This window comes from Centruroides sculpturatus, unplaced genomic scaffold (genome assembly GCF_000671375.1).
Source record: "Centruroides sculpturatus isolate CEXI.00-Female unplaced genomic scaffold, Cexi_2.0 scaffold166, whole genome shotgun sequence".
Classification (NCBI taxonomy): Eukaryota; Metazoa; Arthropoda; class Arachnida; order Scorpiones; family Buthidae; genus Centruroides; species Centruroides sculpturatus.
Window position 1 is genome coordinate 344,969 of NW_019384423.1, and position 7,769 is coordinate 352,737.

The 7,769-nt window shown below is 20.8% G+C and overlaps 1 protein-coding gene across 3 annotated transcripts in view; it reads left to right on the forward strand.

Annotated features, from left to right (window-relative positions):
- The window catches only part of LOC111619477 (alpha-2Da adrenergic receptor-like), an 83,428-nt gene that overhangs the window by 18,958 nt on the left and 56,701 nt on the right, over positions 1-7,769 (forward strand). For 2 of the 3 annotated variants that reach the window (XM_023361202.1, XM_023361201.1), the window contains exon 2: positions 5,290-5,506. The gene's annotated coding sequence lies outside the window, so the exon portion shown is untranslated. Of the gene's footprint in view, positions 1-5,289; positions 6,503-7,769 lie in introns of all 3 variants that reach the window. The other variant, XM_023361203.1, reaches the window with a different exon arrangement.

The following is a 7,769-nucleotide window of genomic DNA, read 5'->3' on the forward strand; positions in this document are numbered from 1 at the left end:
TTTTAATNAATAAATACTAATTCAAACATGAATGCATTGTTTTCTAAATTTCTTTACATAACAAATTTCAGCTAGATATTTTAAAAAATAATACTTAAAGTTTTACAAATATAAATAATTTCACAAATTCTTTCATTTGAATGCTTAAAATTGTGATTTTTAATATAAAGATATTATAAATTAAAAAATATTTACAATATCAAACAAGATTTTCTTACTTTTAAATATGAGAAATAAATAAATCATTTGAAAAAAAATTAATAAAATAGAGGTAAAAAAATTTTACTTTTATACTAATAATATTTATAGCAATATTATGCACAAAATGATGTATTATACATCTGATATATGTTATGTAATTATTTACTGTTTTATGAATTTTATATGATATGAAGATAGTTAAAATATTTTCACTTTTATGTGGAATTTATTAATTTAATTTCTATTTATATGTAGTCATGTTTAATAAGAGTTAGTTTATTAATTGATTTTATTATAAGTAGTTGCATGAAATGAAAAAATAGTTTATACTTTTTTGGAGTATATCAAAATGTCAGATTATAATTCATATATATGCATAAATTATATTATTCAAAGCAATAATAATTTTAAAGAATATTACTATTATTTTAAATAATTTTATATTTTAATTAAATACATTTAATTAATCAAATATAAAATAATAATAATTAATAACAATAATAATTATTATTTCTAATTTTTATTGAATTATAATTACAAAACTTTTTATAGTATATTTTTTTAATATTATTTTTAATTCAGAAAATAAAGCAAAAGATTAAAATTCATACCTTTTTGTTTTACTTTCAATTATAGAATTTAAATATTGCCTAACAATCAATTCATAAGTGGTCAATCTATGAAATATATTTTAATATTATTTACATCTCTGTAAACTGGAAAAAAAATAAATAACATTAATTGTTTCCTATTGTTTCAATTTTTATTTTGAAATTTTTAAAATACTTTTAAAATTTATTAAAAAGATTGTATGCTATTAATTAAAAATAAAAGAGAAAATTAAATTGTACCAAATGATTGCAAAAAATTAATTAGTGCATTTATTGTAAACGAAGCAAGTTATATTCTTACAACATATCTAGATCCCAAAATTAATAAAATTTTTATATTTTATTTTGTTGAAAAAACTTAAATTGTTTCATTTTTAAATTAATAAGATATTTCATTTTAAAGTATAAATATTTTAGTTTTAAAATTAACAATATTTTACATTTTTTATTATGATTCTTTTCATTTTTTTTAATATATATATAATATATTTCTCCATTAAAAACTTCTATTTTACAACCACCAACAAACAGAAAATTTCAAATTAATAACACATTAACTCGTATATTTAGTAAATGAATATTTAAAAAGAACTATTTTACTTGCTTCTAATCTGGTAAAATATAAGAGTGTTTCAAATTAGGGTCACACTAAATAAAATAATGGTATGCACTCTTATGACGTAGTAGGTCTCTAGTCAATTGATTGCACTTATAATAAATTAGATTAATGCACCCTAACCTTAAGTTCATTTGCATTATTGAACAATGTTTTGTTTTAGGTTAAAAACAAAAAGGTATATATTTTCATATTTTTAAATTTATCAAATTAATTGTATAAATGATCTTTAAATCCATTAAACATATAAAAAGAATTTTCTTTAATTGCATTTATTAATGTCAATTTATTTAAAATCACATAAAATTATTAAGGTTTGCATTTTCAATTAAATATAATTTAATTCTAATATTATTTATATTTTAATTTGAACATTTTATACTGACAATAATTGCTAAAGGATAAAGGATATTTTTAGTTAAAGTTATATTCCTATCATGCATATTTCACTATAATTAGCTTAAATATGATGTTATAAAAATAACTGTTTGTTACATATTAATTTTCATAAAAGCCTATGCTAAATGACCTTTCTATTTTAAATTATAAATTTTAAATTATGATAAATTATACATATTAATATTATTGTAATATGTATTTTTAATTGCATTTCATTAATTTTTTACATTTATTAAATTTATTAATATTTTGATTTTTCTTTAAGTGAAAGATAATTTATGTTGATAAATTTTATTAACTATAGTCTTTGGTGCTATTTTTTTATTATTTAAATTTTAAAATATTTTATTCAAGAAGAAAATTTAATTGAATTTTTATTATGATAAAATTTAAATTTAATGTTACGAATCAGAAAGTCATAATTAATCAAATTGATATATCTTTATTGACTTATTAGGTTAGTTATGCCATCTTATTTTGTAGCTGAATTTGAAAATCTTTTACTGCAGTTTTAAAAGAACATATTAAAATTACCTTAAAATTTAAATTTATCTCAAATTTAATATATTTTTTTTATTAAATATGTTAAGCTATTACAATAGATTTGAAATTTATTACGTTTTTATCAATGAAAAATTGATAATTATAACAATGGTAACAAATTAAATAAAATGATTTAAACTATTTATTTAATAAAAATTTTAAACTAAATAGTTAAATTAATTCTGAAAAAAATTATAAATTGTTGATTATATTAAAAATATTTAAATGAATAATTTATAGAACAGAATATATATATTTTTTATACATGTAATATGAATAATAATGTATAAAAATTTGTTTTGTGTGAGTTTTATATACTTTTACATAAGAATTGTTTTCAATATAAATATTTCAGAAAAAAAAAATTGAATTTATAAAAATAAATATACATTTACTAAATAAAACAATATGATAATAAAGAAAATGGAAAATGTTTATATTCCTATTTTATACGGTAATAAAATAAAGCGCTTTTAAAGCAGTGAAATTAAGTATAGTAGGTTACTTTTTATAAACTTTTCGATAGATCAAAAATATGCTTTCAGAAGCTTATGAGTTTTTATCTAAAACTTCAATAATTGTCTAAAAATTATGCTTTTTTCTGAATTATTTATGAATTTCCTTATGAAAATTATGTTTATTATTATCAATTTATGATGAAAACATTTAATAAACATTTATAAAAATATGATAAAAACATTTCTTCATATTTTTATATTTTAATCTTTCATTGTAGTGCACAATTTGAATATTTTTAACTAGTTGAATGCTTTCAAAATAATTTTAAAATAGAAATACATAATTTGATTTATGAATATTATGTTATTATTTTAATTTACTAACTGATACAATTTTATATTAAGGACAATATTGAAATGAATTCTGGTAAAAATGTAAAATTTTTCAGCATTGCATGAAACTAGAAAAGGCAAACAATAATTTTCTATTATAACTAATTCATCATATTGAAATATTATTATGTAACATTAACAAAAGGTTCTGAGAAAGAAAATAAACAACTATGAAATGAAGCTACTAACAATTTCAGTTTTATTCATGCAAGAAGATAAAATGTATTAAGTCGATCGGGATAATTATTTTTAATCCTCATTATTTTCTAAGTGGTTAGATAAATTGTCATAATTAACTCAGATAGATTTTAAGTATTAATCCAATGAAAACGTTTAAATTTAAATAAAAGATAACGAAGATAATATACCATAACTAATTGTCTCGGAAAAAAAAGATATTTATTTTTAATAATAATTATAAATTTTCATCATACAATTTAACAATTTTTTTTATAAATGTTTACTTTAAAACTATTTTTAAAATAAACACAATTTTTTCCTTCAACTTTAATTGCAAAAAATTCAATTATAAAAATAGAAACAAGTCTTTCAACTTTTTCTTTATAAAAGATTAAAAGTAAAATATATTTTTGTTTTGAATAATATTCTTATATTGAGAATCAAATTTCTGAAAGATATAAAATACAATAGATCCAATCAATATAAGTCGGTTAATAGCATCATCTTTATTGATGAATTATTTATATAAACAACAATCTCTTATTTCATAATAACATGAAGCAAATATTTTCTTATTTCCTTAAATATAAATTCTAATCAGGAAATAGCAATTCTTTGCACCTTCCGTACAGGAGTTAGATATTATAAAACAGTCTATAACTTCGAAATCCAGCAGGGCTTTATGGATTTTCCAAATAATCCTTACATATTGACAAGATCGATATTATGCAACTTTCATCCGTTAATAAAGATTAAAAATTTAAATTAATTTATACATTCGCATTTTCTGATAAACTATAACATAATGAAAATATGTAAAATCTATTTATAACTTTTACTACATTTATGTATTTATTATTCGAGTATAGGAATTTAAACAGAATATTCGTTTCAAATTAACTAAAGATAAATAATTAAAAGAATTAATTAACATGACAATTGCAATTTATTGGTGGATGAACACTGTGAACTGAAAATGATTTTATGATAGAACAATTAACTCTGTTGATGGAATAGTCTCTTTGTTATTGAAGGAAAGTGTATATATTATTCAGTAGTTTAAAGACAGGTGCATCGAAATCTTTTCAATTTAGGAACTAAATATTTAATTTTCTTTACAATGCAGCTAATGGTGACACAATATGATGAAATTTATTCGAAATTCCTCATCGAAAAATTTTTAAATAAATTTATGACAAAGGAATGCAGTTATTTCTTTCATGTGGTATGACGTCACAATGCAGTTAGACTTTATTACCTCTCTTGTTGTAAATGATGTACAAGAGTATGTTAATTGTTCACTTACAGCACTTGGCACTCGACTACATTGTTCACTAGAGACTGGTTGTTGTAATTTTTTGAAATGTGTAAATCTCTTTTAAAAGAAATAAAATTTTCCTTTATTATTAACTGTAGCTATATTTCAAATAAAAAAATTAGCGTTATTACAAGACATTTTTCAAAAATTAGTAAATAATGATAGAGCGTCCGGTATCCCAACACGGCAACTCCATTTTGTTATAAATCGGTTGAACTTTGACCTTTGATCAGTACTTCAATGTGACCTGTTCGTTCCTTTACCTACATATGTACTTATATTTGTACAGAAATTTAAAAATATGAATTGTATACATTGCTAAAATGTACAATTAGCTAAGGATAAAGATTATCAGAAGATAAAATTAATTCAATGATAATAAATCATTTTAAATAACAATTATTATCATTATTTATTGTGCAAAGCAATTGTGTTATTAATATCACTTGTAAATTAATTAATTATATTAGAAATTAATTTTAATTAAGAAAATTGGATATTAGTAAATTTTATTTATTTATTTATTTTATAAATAGCAATTGGCAGATTGTAAATATTTTATTCTATTAGTGTTATTGTAGGGTGTTTCACCATCAGTTGTCGACATAGGAAAGAACTGACGTATATATTCCACGTGTAAAGATACGAGAAGGTTGGATCGATAATATATATTGTGCGCAAGTCTGGCCAGCAAGCAGTTCTCAGACTGTGACCAACAGCTCCATGGCGAACCAACTGGTATTTGGTTCAACTGTATCATCCCTATTCCTCTACATTACCAACATAGGTAAGTTCACTGTTCATCTTTACATCCGTAAAATAAATATTAATTAAATATCATATTTAAAACAAATATTTCATTAAATAAAATAGATTTTATGTATAAAAATCACTGCATGTACTTGGTCTGTGAGATATTTCTGACGAGGTTACATTTCTTTTGGCAATAAAATAAAATGGATTATGATGATTCGGTTAAAGTCCTATTCTGTACAGACGCATCCATTTCCCATCATGCATCAGTGCTATATGTGTGTGCAGGAGTGTGTCACTAGGTCACAGTCACCCACGACATTTGTTCTATAAGTGCATTGTCCCTGGTTAATGTCGAAAATCCCATCTGATTTCATGTATCGTAATTTCGGAACATAAAATCTTCTTTAGTACAAAGGCTTTTGCAGAAATGCATCCTGTTAAAACCTAGTCAAAAATTATATGTAGGTATATTATATTATTTATATGATTGTAAGCCTAATGGATGCGATATGCAGGCAGAAAGATTCCGAACGCTTCGATCTGTTTTTCATAAAACGGTTTTTCTGCACGTTTGTTTATTTATTTTTGAAAATGATAGAAATTGTATTAATTTCGTGCAAACATTTGACTATTTTTGGTATAAAATTTTTGAAGTTTCGCATACGAACGATTTTTTAATATTGAAAAGATAGTGTTGCTGCTATCTTTTCCTGTGATCTAGTTAGCAGAGTTCAATATTTACACTCCTCTTTTGCTAAGGTGTTACGGTTGATTTAAAGTAGTATAGTGAAGAAACTTGTCAGTTTACAACATTTCCTTTTACTCTTGGCTGAATAGAAGCACATACGCTTAATATATCGACAATATAGGTAGGCTATTATTTACGTCGTTTTATTATAATTTCGTCGAAGTAATAAAACCATCACTGGAAAATGTGAAAGGTGTTTTGACGTGATATATAAAAGACACAATCTGGTTAAAGATGACTTCTTCATATTTGCATAATCGCAGCTTCAGGAATCAGCAGGTGATTTTCTTTATTATATTTTTCGCAGCATGTGTAATTTAATTAAATGGTTATTGTATAATTTACTTCATTTTATTACTATTAATAATAGTTTTATATTATATATATATAATAAATAATAAATAATCGTTATAAAAATAAGACATTCTTATTTGTTCTCTAAATTTATTTTTCTTTAAAAGAAATTCAAAGCAAATATTGGAATTCAAAGAAAAAGTTTATGTTCCATTATTTGCTGAAGATTATAGATAGAAATTTCACGGTGTTTTAAAAAAATATTATTTATTTTTATATGTAATAATAAGCAGTTTTATTTTAAAATATTATAGAATGCTAAGTTAATTTATAATGTTTTACACTGAAAAGTGTTAATTTAGATATTAGTGTTATGCAGTGTTTAAAAAAATTATAAAATTTTAAATTTTGATACATAAATTTATATAATAATGATATATATAACGAAAATAGCTAATTATTATTTATATTCGAGATAATTAAAATTTTTATTCTTGATAAAGACCTATCACATACAGTGTTTTGTAAATATTAAAGAAGTAATGCCAGACATAGTCTTGAATAAATTTGTGAGATAAGTGTAATTTATGCAGGTATATTAAAATTACTTTTATTTAGGTCTCATAAGAAAATAAATAATTCATAAAATAAGAAAGCTTGTAGCTTATAATACTTTGTTTTAAATTTCATTCCTTATATTGAAATCAAGCATTATTTATTGGACATTTTGGATTGGTCAGTTTTTTAAAATAATTAAAACTAACCTAACCTAACTTTGCACAAATTACTAAAATAGTACCTTGGAAACATATTTGATTTCTATTTTTCTAAATTAATATTTAGAATATTAATATTAAAATACAATAAACATAATCAACATTTTTATTATTTATTTATTAATATTAAAAAAAGGTTTATAAATATTTATGTAAATAATATATAAATTTTGCAAATATCATTCGAATTAAGCATTTCTTTTCTATAAATAATAAAAATTAAATAAACTTAATATAAGACGACATAAGAATTTATTAAAAATAAATTAAGTAACAAACATAATCAAAAATTGACTTTTTAATTACTTATTTAATTCTTTTTATATTAGTTATTTGTATATATAATTTACATACAAGAATATTATATAAATAATTATTATTTTTTTCTTATTTTAAAGATTAATTACAATATTTCTTTTCATTCACTCAAAAATTTTATACATTTTCAATAAATGCAAAAAAAAAAAAAAAAAAAA